The 13,953-nt window shown below is 39.9% G+C and overlaps 1 pseudogene; it reads right to left on the reverse strand.

Annotated features, from left to right (window-relative positions):
• Positions 1-7,903: 7,903 nt before the first annotated feature.
• LOC146666871 (uncharacterized) lies at positions 7,904-11,138 on the reverse strand (annotated as a pseudogene).
• Positions 11,139-13,953: the final 2,815 nt, after the last annotated feature.

Consider the following 13,953-nt stretch of genomic DNA (forward strand, 5'->3'; position numbering starts at 1 on the left):
ACATCATCAACAGAAGGCAGAAGAGCTTTGAATGTCCTTCAAGAAGTCTGGAGAAGTGTTCCTGCAGGTCCTCACAGAGACGCCAGAGAGCTGCTCAGAGAGTTCAGAGAGAGCTGAAGGATGAAGGCCAGACCAAACATTCACGTTCAAGCTCGTTAGAACTGTAAAGACTAGATTTTTGCCTCATATTCTGTATTTTTAATGAATATTTGCACATTTCAGTGAATCGCTGCATCTGTTTCCAATTCTCCTGCAAAATGTAAAGAAACGAGTGAAACGAGGGCTCAAGACTTTTGCACAGTACCGACTATATTAAAGTAAAGCTGGATTCATTCTCATTTAAACACAGTGAAGGCGTTGCTGGTCCATCGGGTAATAAATCACAGAGCTTACAGTGATCACATGGTTTCAGACTCCATCACCTCCCAATCAACTTTAAACAGGGTTCCTTTATCTGGCTCCAATTCAAGCACTTTTTAAGATCTTTCAAGGTCCATGTTCAAGCTTTTCGAGTACATGACCGAAAAAACAAGCGAACAGAAAGCATGTTTCACTTTGCATCACCTCAGTAAGACCATGTGAAAATGTAAACAAAGCCACAATAGAAAAAAATAAGTAGAAACAAAAGGAAAAATTAATAAATACATAAATATTAAAAGGACATTTTATTGTCCAGCAGAGCATTAAGAATATTCAACAGAAACTAAAGTATTGAAGCTCCCTGAAAATCTGCCCACCGATCACTTCAGGCTCTCAGATTTGAACCCACTAAAAAAAGATGTGAAGACAAACAAACTCCAACACCCAGTTTTCATGTACACACAATGAAAAAGCAGCAGAAATCATTTATTAATACATTTTTATGAATTGATTCTGAACCTTGCATGTTTTCCCTCTTTTTTATCCTGAAGTGGCTTTTTGGACTTTCCCTCCTTTGTTCCTTTTCCCTCCTCGTTACTGTCTCGTCGGAGCACCTGAGCCTTGTTATCCTCAGTGTGAGTCAAAAACATAAGCTTATGATAGCAAGGATAAAGACTTGTGGATGTTTTTGCATCTGTGTTGTAACTTGCTGTGATGTATCTACACCAGGTAACCAGTGTTTCCCCTCGCAGCAGCTTCCTCTTCTTTGTTCGTTTCTTTCAGATTTCCTTTCTGTTTAGTTTTGTTGGTTTTTTTCCAAAGTGAGTTTCTCGTGTGGCTTTCTGTGATTTTTCCTTCCCTCTTTTGCAGGAAGACCCTCGTTATTGTCTTGGTTGGGTTCACCTGTGCGTTGTTATCCCGCCTCCTGGAGCCGGTGTATTTAGTGTGGCTTCTCTCTCTGTCAGTCTTCAGCAGGTTGTTGTGTCTGTTGGGTCTTGCTGTTGCTTTGGGCCTTTTAGGCAGTATATAAGTTTGTGTTCTGCAGTGTTTATATAGAGGTTTTAATTTCTAAAGGCTTACCCACGGCCAATCTGCAAGCTGACAGCTGTGTTTCTCCCAAACAAAATAAATCTGCCCGTCCATCATTAGCAGGGACATAAAGACTCATACTGCGTCCTAAAGTTTGTCTTCCAGCATCAGAGTGAATCAAGACTGTTTTACAATACACCATGCAGTAAAAGACAAAACACAAATGTGAGGTGCTGAGATATTAGCCGTAAAGATAAAAATAATCCAACGCTAACTCAGCCACTTCACAACATTAAAACAAGTTGCATGTTTTATTAGGGACTCCCATTTTTGATAAAATTTAAAGCTGATAGCATCTACTCCAGATCTTCCCATCAAACATTGTTAACTTTGCGTCTGCGCTCCATGCAGGGCCACAAACTCTGGTGCTTTCCCCTCAAATACAAGCATTTCAAAGCCAGTGCAATGGTAGACCCTTCCCTCTACTTCGAGGGCCAGTTTCCTGAAACCCTTACGTGTCCCTGCTGCAACACACCTGAATTTAAACTTTAGTAGCTCATAAGCCAGACTCTAGACCTTAACTGCATGTTGAGGTGGCAAATCTAAGGCGTGCCAGAAGGCCTCATCTCGTTGGTGTCACTGGTTCCTAATCGCCCCATGTGCGACATGCAGTAGCGGATTTTCATACGGGCAGTTGCCCGGGGCGGCATCATGGGCATCTGCAAAAAAAAAATCCTCCTACTCATGCTGCCCCGACGTCATGCCAGCGCATAGTGGGAATGTCACAGGCACCGATCGGTTTTCTATCGCCCATTTGCTGGGAGTAAGGGCGCCCTGCGCCTGCTGCTTGCGGCAGGGAGGAGAGGGCGGGGCGGCGGGGGATTCTCTGGTGGCTGGAGCAGCATCTAATAACCAACTCGCAAAATAAAACAAAATAAAAACAAACACGAAAACACCAGACATCATGATACAGACTTATAATTTGCATCGATGTTTTTTTTGAAATTCTGTACACGAAAAGTGAGCGAGAGCCCTCGGTGCGCGTGCTCGCTGCTGAAGTCAAAGTAAACTTTATTGTCATCTCCGCTACAGACAGTCCAGCATATAGAGACGAGACGACGAGGCTACAGCAGTGCAAGTAAACAAACAATAAATATAAAATGAGTAAGAAAATAAATGTACACTTTAGGACTCGGGGTAAAGGATCAAAGGAACTTGTCTAAAGCAGTTCTTGTTCATTAACTGTTTTAAAAACTACCATCTGCATAACTGACAAAGGCTAACAAGGCCGGGGAAGGACTATATACACAGACTTAAAAATGTATCTAAAGTCAGCTATTTCATTATTTGTGCTCTTGCCTCTACCATTGAGGACACTTTTTGTCCAGTAAAGAGTAGCGCTACCTCGATTTTTAAACTTTTTTTTTTTTTTGTCATTTTGCTCAGACTATTGTGATACTCACTCTGAACAATCAGCTCACGTGGAGTTGGCACATACCTGTCTCACTTTGAGATTGTCTGACAGATGTTGAAGGACCTCAGGGACGACTCTGGCCCTTCCTGTAAAGTGCAGTGGTGTTTTTTAACCCAGTCCAGTTTGTCTGTGTACTCAAAGGTCCACGTTGACCCCGTGGATTGAAACAGGGGTCAAGTCTCCTTTGCAACTCAACGTGGCAAAGGAGTCGACTCATCGCCCCTGCTGATGCATCCAACCACCGCAGAGTCATCAGAAAACTTCTGCAGATGGAGGTCTCTGTTCAGTGGCTGAAGTCTGGTGTAGGGGGGCGAGGGGACAGTCCCCTGTGGTGCTCCTGTGTTGCTGATCAACATTGTCTGACAAGGTGAAGACGTACATTGTGGTCTTCCTGTCAGGTAATCAATAATCCAGGACACTAAAGAAGCATCCACCTGCATCGCTGTTCGCTTATCACCCAGGAGAGTCGGCCTGATGTTGTTGAAAGCACTGGAAAAGTCAAAGAGCATGACCCTCACAGTGCTCGCCGGCTGGTCCAGATGGGCGTAGTCATGATTGAGCAGATGGATGATGGCGTCCTCAGCTCCAAGACATGGCTGGTAAGCAAATTGAAGGGGATCCTGATGTGGTCTGACTATGAGTCGGAGCTGGTCCAGGATGAGTCTCTCCAGGGTCTTCATGATGTGGGAGGTCAGTGCCACAGGCCTGTAATCCTGGGGGCCACTGGGATGTGATGTCTTCCACAGCACTGGGACCCTCTGCAGACTCGGCATGAACAGTTTATGGAAGACTCAAAAAAAGCTGGGGGCACAGGACTTGAGGACACAGGGACCCACTCGTCTGATCCAGCAGACTCGCCTGATTGGAGTCTCCTAATCTGCAACTGTACCTGGTCTTGAGTGAAAGTGATGGGTGGGGAGGGGTGTCAGGACTCTGGTGAGGGTGTGAGCAGTCACTGCAGTGTTGAAAATGGTGGTTGGTAACCCATGATGAACTGCCAACTTATCTAGGGTGTACCCTGAGTCCGCTAGGATAGGCTACCTGATAAGGAAATGATGGACAGAGGACATCTCCTCAGCAGGTGTTCATAAAGTTTCCTCATCTTCATGAGGATCTCATGCGCAGCATCTTCCACTGGCTCGATGTGGGTGATCAGGTCTCATACAATATGACCCTTATGGTTATTCTGGCCAAGAAAGAGAATAGGCTGGCAGCCCAGAGAATGTAGTTTTGAAACCTGCAAGAACAACAAGGAAATCTATGCAGCCAGTCTGGTTTGAAAAATTATCTTAGCAGGGGAATAGTTTACAGTGTGGGCATGGCCAGGCTGATCAGTACCAACTCAGGAGGTGCAACAACGTAAATATTAAATCCGTGTGGTTGGTTGGCTTTGATTTGTTACAAGGTTAAGACTGGCCTGAAATGTATCCTCTGGAATTTACAAATCTTGAACAAATGAAGTTGCATATAAGCAAACTGATGCATAACAAACCTTTAAGTTTCACATCTTTGTTATGCTGCTGTAGATTTTTAAAAAGGTTTTGGCATCTCACCTGACAAATTTCTATCTGCTCCTTTTAGGCATCTATGACACGCGCTCTTCCACAAGCATGTACTTTTGTCTGTCGTCACAATCCCCGACATCAGATTGACAGTGAGATGTATCCTGAATAGGGTAAAGAGTTGCTACACTGCTTCCTCACATCTGCTTCATGAATATGAAGGGTTGTAGTGGGAGAAGGTGGTCTAGGGTGAAGAAGGGGGGTGCAGGGTGAAGGTGATGGCTCTGGGGGGGTGAGTGTCCAAAGTGTCTCTATTGTGTGAAGGCTTCTTGATGGCTCATCAAAACGGCAGTTAAAGTCGCTGAGGGCGTTGGCCAAGAGCTTGTGTTGTGTTATTCTGTGTTTGATTCAGTCATTGAAATATCTAACATGAGACAGGTGCTCTTGGATTACTATTGAGACGACAAAGACGGTCATGAACACTATAGAACCAACATCTGTGATGGGCATGATTATCAATAAAAACACATTTTCTTGGCGTGTTAGCCTGCGATCAGGTACCCAATGCGCAGCTTCAAAGACTCCCAGCTATGGCTATTGTAAACACTCACCCTTCTACAGTGCCCGGGGAACACTGGCTGGCTGTTTATTTTGAGAGACAGACGCGGTTATTTTTTTGATAGTTTTGGAAACTCGCTAGACAGTTTTCCACCAGCAATAAAGGTGTTTTTTCTAAACTGTTCCACTATTTTATATTCAGCAGAACGACTCCTCCATCACATGCTGTCAACATTGTGTATTTCATACAGTGTGTGTGTGTATATGTGTATATGTGTGTATATATATATATATATATATATATATATATATATATATATATATATATATATATATATATATATATATATATATATATTACGGAAGCGTAGAGCTGCCACCCAGGCAAAAGAAAAATACAAGTGTATCACGTTATAACGTGAAAGGTTTATTGTTCTAACAAGATACTTTTCACGTTTGAACAACATAATATCACGTTATTACAATATACATAATTATCACGTTCGTACAATATAAATATTATATTGTACGAACGTGATAATTATATTGTTTGAACAATAAAATTTTCACGTTATAACATATATTTTATTGTTCGAGCATGATATATTGCCGTAAAGATACGGAAGTGTAAAACATAGTGAAGTGGGTGACAGTGCAGATCAGAGTGCGAGAAAATGGCTCGTTTATTGGAATTAATTAAGTTCTATTTTATGCTTGGATTGAGGCATGGGGAGATTTTGCTGTTATTGAGCAGTTTGGACAGTATTGTGATAAGCATGCGGACACTTAGAAGAAACCTAAAACGCATGGGACTGTACAGGAGAAAGAATGAGTCCGATCCGATTGAGGTGGCACGATTTCTTATTGATCAACTGGAGGGACATGGGAGGCTCCATGGATACAAACTAAACCACCTGAACTGCATTCAGGCAGGTTATGTTGTCACGCAGAGTACTGTGAGACATTTACTGAAATATCTTGACCCTTACGGTGTTGAGCAACGACGCAGAAATCGCCTAATGCGACGCACGTATGTAAATCCTGGACCAAATTTCATGTGGCATGTTGACTCCTATGACAAACTGAAGCCTTTTGGAATCTGTATAAATGGAGCTATTGATGGGTTTTCGAGAGTTATGATTTGGCTTCATGCCTATTCAACAAACAATGATCCCAAAGTCATTGCTGGCTATTTCATAGCAGAAGTTGAAAAGAGGATGGGAACACCTGCTAGGATTCGCTCTGATTTGGGAACAGAAAATGTCATAATGGCCGAGATGCAACGATTCTTGCGCTGGACTATGGATCCGAACGTCAGAAACTGTTTTATTACTGGATCCAGCAATCACAATCAGCGTATTGAAGGCTGGTGGGCCTTTCTGAGACGACATCATGCTCAGCACTGGATAAATCGTCTCCAGGAACTAAAAGATCATGACTGCTTTTCTGGATGTTTTTTGGACAAGCAGCTCATATTGTTTACGTGCCTGAACGTCATCGAGGTATGTAACCATGTTTATATTCTTTTAATGAGTCATTGTGTGTGTGTGTGTGTGTGTGTGTGTGTGTGTGTGTGTGTGTGTGTGTGTGTGTGTGTGTGTGTGTGTGTGTGTGTGTGTGTGTTAGAGAGAAAGAGAGACACGGAGAGAGAATAAAAAGTTTGCTTTAACACCTACCATGCACCATCCCTATTATCACTCCGTTGAGGATATGAAAAAAAATGCATATTTCACTGGCCAGAAACATAAAATCGCACTGTCTAAAACAATTCACGTTTAATAATTACTTAAAATTTTCCAAAGTATCACGTGTCTACCACTGTTATTCTTGTTGTTGAGTATTTTTGATAAACTCTGTTTTTCCGACTGTCATTGTGTGGTGCTTTTGATTGATTGATTGATTGATTGATTGATTGATTGATTGATTTATCGTACTTTATTCATCCCGAGGGAAATTGGGTTAAGGCTGCCAGCCGTGCCAGCGCCGTTTTGGGTAACATGTTGAGCCAAGAGAAATGTGTTCTTTTACTGATATGAGATTTTTTAATTTTTAATATTGAATAGGAAGAGCTGCAGCAAGTTGCACATATGTGGAACACCCACATAATACGCAGAAGCAGAAATGCAGTTGCTCCAAGTGGACGTCCGATTCTCATGTACACCATCCCTCATCTCTTTGGAGGACAGGATCATCTGAAAGAGGTTTCTTGGGAGGCAGTGGATGCTTGTAAGCAAGAATGTCAACAGAGAGGACCTTATACCTGTGATGAAACCGTTTTCAGCTTGTGTTGCCTTATAATGTCAGAGAACTTCTTACTTCCACCAAGCACAGCAGATGAATCCATTGAACTGTATCTCTTCCTGAGAGCCTATATACTGAAGGACTTATAAACCTAAATATAATTGGGCTTTGGGAATTTTTACGCATATATTTTTGGGTACAATGTTTTATTTGTGCAATAAACAATAGAAAAGACAATCATTATTTTGTTTGGATTTTCGGTTCAAGATAGTAGCAAGCAAGCATGTCTAAATATATTTAACCAAATCTGCGTACTCCAACCTTTTGGCATTTCCAATTATTTTTTAACGGAATTTCTATTATATCTGATTTCTGTTTTAAGACTGTCAAAAAAACATTTTTTAAACTGCTGATCCTATACATTATCATTCATGAAATATTGTTTTCAATTTTACTGAACACATTGTGCAACTGCTATTCATCCACGAACAGTTTCTTGTAAACTGGTAAATGTACAAATTCTGCATTATTTAATAATTAACAAATAGTGTTAGATGTTAACCTCCCTTTTATTTGTGTTCAAGGAGAAGAAAACACGGACTCTTGATAAACACTACAAAACTTAACTTATGTGCCAATTTTCTGTCTTTTATTCCAGTCAACTATTGCATCAAACACATTGCCTTCCAAAGTTATTCCCTTAAAATATGTTCTGAACAAATGACTGGTGGAAAGGTAAAAAAAATATACTTGAAAATAATTAATATTAAGTCTTTTGAATTATTACTAAACAAAACATCCCCTCTAGCAGACATCTTGTATCCTACAAAACTGCACCACAGACCTGTGGAAAAGGACCTTGACACATGATAAGAACTAATAATAAGCATAGTTCACCACTTGCTGCTAACCATATGAACTTATTAAACATAATTAGTTAACATTTAAACTAGTAAAACTTTTAAGTATGAAAATTTAAACTGAAATTTACATTTTTCATGGTGGAAACAAATTGATGTTATCCACAATTTTTGAAAATAAATTCAAATATGAAATAAAACACTTCCCTGAAATTTAAGCTCTTTCTTTTTTTATACAATGATGTGTTCCCTGTTTGTGGGTTTAACAAACTTTAGAGCTTCATAGCCAGTCATTGTTAGTGCAAACCTTTCATTCTTTGGTTTAAACATGATGGACTTTAATCAAGCTATGCTGAACTCATAAGAGCTTTTAGCAGCCAAAACATTGTCCAGTTCATTTCGTAGTTCTGGGTAGGACGTGTATGTCCATGGTAGTTCCAGAAGAGGGCCGCATGTGTGTGCCACAGGTCGTCGTGCCAGTCCATCCACAGGCGTGAACAGTACCTCAACCTTGTCAACACAGATGACATCTGACCCAGTAAGAAACCTGAACATCCTTCTGAGCCCTGTATCGTCAAGTCCTCTGATGTACTGGTGCAGAAATCTGAAGCTCTGCTTCTCTGCTTGAGTGGTGGGAGAGGCAGTAAGCAACTTCAAAAGCTTTCTCGTTGTTGGCTTTTTATCCTCATACATTTGTAGGACATCTTGTGGGCTTTGAAAAGCTTCTTTTAGGAAGTAGCTTGCAACTAAGGACATTTTCTCTGCGGCATATGCTGGTTTTTGGATTAATTGTTTGTGTGCGACTTTCAGAAGAAGGCCTTTTAAGTTCTCTTTGGTTGGAAGCACTGATACATCCAGGCGATCCATGAGATCCAGCACTTCATCCCTGTCTTCATCTGAAAGCTCTTCTTTTAGTGCCCTTGTTATCAGATCCCTATCTGATTGACTTAGGTAAAAGAGAAGACTTTCAAACAGCAGATCATCTGATACTTGATTCTCACCAAAGATGAGTGCCACTGTGAAAACAGGAGCAAGGCGACAAGGGAAATATCCATGGTCTTGAAATCCCTTCAGTAAAATTCTACCCATGGATTTCCACTCTTCTTCCTGCCATTTAGGAGACAGTGATGGCACTCTGAACTCCTCTCCTTCAGCTGTGTTGTCCACAAACTCTGACCAAAATGCAGCATACACATCTCTTGATACGCCATCTGCGTCAGCTCCTTTTTCATCAATGTAGGTGTATTTTAGAGGGTGTATGAGGAGTGTTGGATCTTTGAACTGGCTGATCATCTCCTCCAGAATAGTAACCCTGTGAAGTTTGATGGTAACACAGACAACATCATATGATCCTGCAGAGCTTATTGCTTCATTGCTTATAGATGTTTCTGGACTACTGACTGCTGTGTTTGTTGGAGGAAGTGTAATGGATGTGATGACCAGATCATCTTCCTCAAACTGCAGGAATGGTTCATCTATTACAGTGTCATCAAGTTGACAAGGCAGAGGCTCTCCAAGGTAGGGTCCAATCATTACCTCAGATGTGTCTAATAATACATCTTCATCAGCATTCCTAGATTCTGATGATGAGATCACAACAGTGTGAGAAGCTTCTTCATCTCCTTGATGTGAGTCAGTCAGTTGTGTAACATTGTTTACATGTGTTTTCCCTCTATCATAAACTTCTTCATCATCTTCATCATTGGAAAATCTTCTTGTGCACAAGTAAAATCTCAACATTCCCATTTTAAGTGCTGAGTAGAGTTCTCCAACTGTGACATCTTCATCAAATACGGCCTCTTCCTGATAGTCTAATATGTCATGACTGAACACCTCCCTTCTTCCAAATTTGCTTTTTCCACTTGGAAAGAAAAGATCTTTAGCATACTGTAATATGTCAGCTTTTTTGGAGTCTTTGGGCACATCAAAGGTCCTTGTTCCTCCTCCTCTGCGCTTTCTCACTTGCTTACCTTCATGGATTCACCCTAACTCAATTTTTCGAGTCTTTTTCTCAGCCCATTTGTTGTTTTTTGCATATGTTCTTTTTCTCTTAGAAACAAATGCCTCCTCATGATCAGGTTTCTTCTCATTTTCATTGATTCCCATCTTTTCCTTCAATTTTTCCAAGCAGAACCGTCTGGCAGCTATCCGGTCACCATATGTTGGGATGTAATCAGACAGGGTCTTGTCATCCATGAAATCAATCACTGTGGCATCAATCTGTAATAACAGGGATATTTATTACTATACAGAAGTACAAGGTATACCTGCTGCCACACCACATGAGGTACCTCACTAAAAAAATGTATGTACATTTCACATGTGTTTTGATAATTGTCTGTTATTATTTTAGTGGCAGCCATCAATATTTAGCATTTATTCTTTTCCTCTCTCTATGGCAGCAACATTAATGAGATTCTCTAACATGTTATTAATAGAAATATTACAGTATATACAACGCCCACCTTTGAAAAAGTAAATTAGTATTCACGTATCTTTCAGTTGCACAGTGCACAAAGGGTTGAACTCACTGTTTTTTTTTAATTGAAGACAAATATCAATATAAACACAGTTTAATTCATTTGTTTTTAGATAAACAAGGAAACATTGTGCATCACATAATATAGCGATATATTTAAGAAACCTGGAATCTGCATACGGGTTAAGTAGTAACATGTGGTCATACAACGACCCAGTTTTATACAGCGGGTTAATTTGTTTTACATTCTCCATTCCATATTAAAGATCCACACCAATGCAGCCTACCGTTACGTCCTTACGCAGTCAAAGCGAGAGAAGCGAAAACCGCTGTGGTTGCTAACTTAGCAATATGTCACATTTTTAGACGCTGTAACTTCGTAAAAAGCGAGTTTTACAAGTTTCCCCCTCAAGAGTGCACTTACGTGTTCTTGTAGCATTCGTAAGAGACAGTCCTCAGGTACACCACGATTCCGAAGAAATCTCAGAAGTGGGCTATCAGTGTTTGTGTCCATGTTGAAAGCAGGGCATTCAAAGTTAAGTGCCAGTTCTGACGAGCGTGCACTCTCCACAACTACCATGGATTTGGGTTTCCGAATGCAACACGTTTTACGTTCTTACAATAAAAAATGTTATTGTAATGGTATTTTTTTTTTACGTTTGTACAATATATGATCACGTTCGTACAATATAATATTTATATTGTACGAACGTGATAATTATATTGTACGAACGTGATAATTATATTGTACGAACGTGATAATTATGTATATTGTAATAACGTGATATTATGTTGTTCAAACGTGAAAAGTATCTTGTTAGAACAATAAACCTTTCACGTTATAACGTGATACACTTGTATTTTTCTTTTGCCTGGGTGGCAGCTCTACGCTTCCGTAATATATATATGTGTATATATATATATATATATATATATATATATATATATATATATATATATATATATATATATATATATATTAGTTTTTTTGTTTTTTTTTTATCAACAAAAGCAAACATAAGGTGTGGCATGACAGGACAGAATCATTTCTGAAAGTAAATACGAAAAAAAACCCAAACTTTTTTATACACAAGCTACAATGTCAATAATCCCACTTGATCTGTTTTCATTTCATTCTCCAAAACCAAATTGGAATCAATGCTGAGTCAGCAGCTATGGTCATTTTTGTGCACTCTAGTGTTGCAAAAACTGGCATACTACTGAAACCATATGTGGGATTATTGACCTTTCTTGCCTTATCTGTTTGGAAAAATATTTAAACATTTTCCTTATTTACCATGGGTGAATACATTCCTCAGTAGAAAAAATGCACTGGTGGCGAATGGGGACCCAACCAAGATGGCGGCCCGCTATTGATTTTTTTCTTACTTTCAACCTTTATTGAGGCATATCAATGTTACAGCCAGTGCCAATGCACGTCGCCTCTACGTCTCTACAAAACACGGAAAGTACCCAAAAATTAGGGACAGCTAACTAGCCTACCATATGCGGCACAGTGCACTTAAGTCTGGTCTTTTACCTGTGAAAATAGGCCGAGCAGCCGGTGAAGAACCGCTCTTAGCAGTCAACAGACACACCGGACTAATGGCGACCGCACTTCCTGCGCAGAAGCCAATGGGGTTGAACTTCACCCCATAACGTTACGAAAATTTAGAAGCGTTTCTTAACAATTACTAACATAAAATGCTTCCCTTCAAAAAATAAATTTCACATTTCAAAAATAAAATCACAGTGAACACAACTTAGCTTGGCTAGCTACGTTAGCATAGTAGTTTGCGCCGGGGCTAACAACGTCCGCTATCTTTTAAAAATTATAAGACAATTACAGTGGTCTGCATTAGAGTAACGTCAGTGTTAAATTTTCCAAAAAGAGCCCAACAATTTATGCTATCGCGGAATTAGCTGCTGTGTGTATATTAAAACACACAAACGCGGGGGCAAGCTAAGATGTATGTTATGTATGTTACGTCGTTGTTTTAAAGTAAACTAACAAAATCCAGAGCGACTGCAGATATGTGTAATTTCGCATAAAATTACTCACCGTTCGCGATGAACACAGCTCTTGATAAACCTTGAACACGTGCTGTTGAATATGTCCGCTTGTGTAGAAGAAGGGAACTGTGAGCTGTTTACACGTCATCAAGTTGTATTTTACATCGACAGAACTTAAAATTATATTGTTTTTTGATTAAAAGAAGATTTTAAATTCAGACAAATCACGATTATATATTGAGTAAAGAGGCATAATTTATGTGTCACCCGAACTCAATAAAATAAAAATTTTAATTAGGAAGTCTAACAGTATTTATGAACTTGATTTTTCATTTCACAACAACATATATATGTAAGTAATGACTAAAGATCCCATTAATTACTTTTTAGAGTGACAGCCAATCATCTTCTCAGCAGAGCGCACAACACGCTGCAGTCTCTGTTTGTCCCTGATAGTGGCTCCAGCGTACCACACGGTGATGGAGGAGGTGAGGATGGACTCGATGATTGCGGTGTAGAATTGCATCATCGTCCGTGTTGGCAGGTTGAATTTCTTCAGCTGCCTCAGGAAGTACATCCTCTGCTGGGCTTTCTTGATGACGGAGGTGATGGTGGGCTCCCACTTCAGGTCCTGAGTGATGGTGGTACCCAGGAAGCGGAATGAGTCCACAGAGGTGATGGGGGTGTCAGTCAGGATGATGGGGGGGAGTGGAGCTGTGTGCTTCCTGAAGTCCACAATAATCTCCACTGTCTTCTGGGCATTCAGCACCAGGTTGTTGTGGCTGCACCAGGACACCAGACGTTCAAAAGCAGAGCAGGAAACTGTTTTCTTTGTGAAAGTGGTCGCTGAGGAGTCCATGTGCGCTCAACGTGAGGTTCAGAGATTCAGCAATCCTAGTCATTATAATTTGAATGTGACTCATTGAGGGCTGAATAAAAACATTTTGTTCCCTGGCACATGTCTCTTCAGCTGAACAAGGAAATAATGACGACATTCAAGGATGTTCACAGAACAATTGAGAAGATGAAGGATAATGTCCAGCAAATTCAAATTTTATTTGTCACGTACACAGTCATACACAGTACGATATGTAGTGAAATGCTTGGACAACTGCTCGTGACCGAAAGAAAACAAAAAAGGAAAAGGCTATGAATAAGATAGGAAATAAATATGAAAGATTAAAAAGGGTAAATTTAACTAAGAAGGAATAAAATATAAATTAAGGTTAAAAATGAAATAACTGTACAACACAAATTAGAATGAAGGGTAAATTTAACTGGGAGAATAAGATAAAATATATAAATTAAAGTTGAAAATAAAATAACTGTACAACAAAATACACAATATAGAACTATATAAGAATGTATGAAGAAATATAAATAAATATATACACAATAACAGCAGCATATACACAATAACAGCAGCGTGATTTAAGT

This window comes from Rhamphochromis longiceps, linkage group LG7 (genome assembly GCF_057381845.1).
Source record: "Rhamphochromis longiceps isolate RC_006_pf linkage group LG7, R_longiceps_female_GT1.1, whole genome shotgun sequence".
In the NCBI taxonomy this organism is placed as follows: domain Eukaryota; kingdom Metazoa; phylum Chordata; class Actinopteri; order Cichliformes; family Cichlidae; genus Rhamphochromis; species Rhamphochromis longiceps.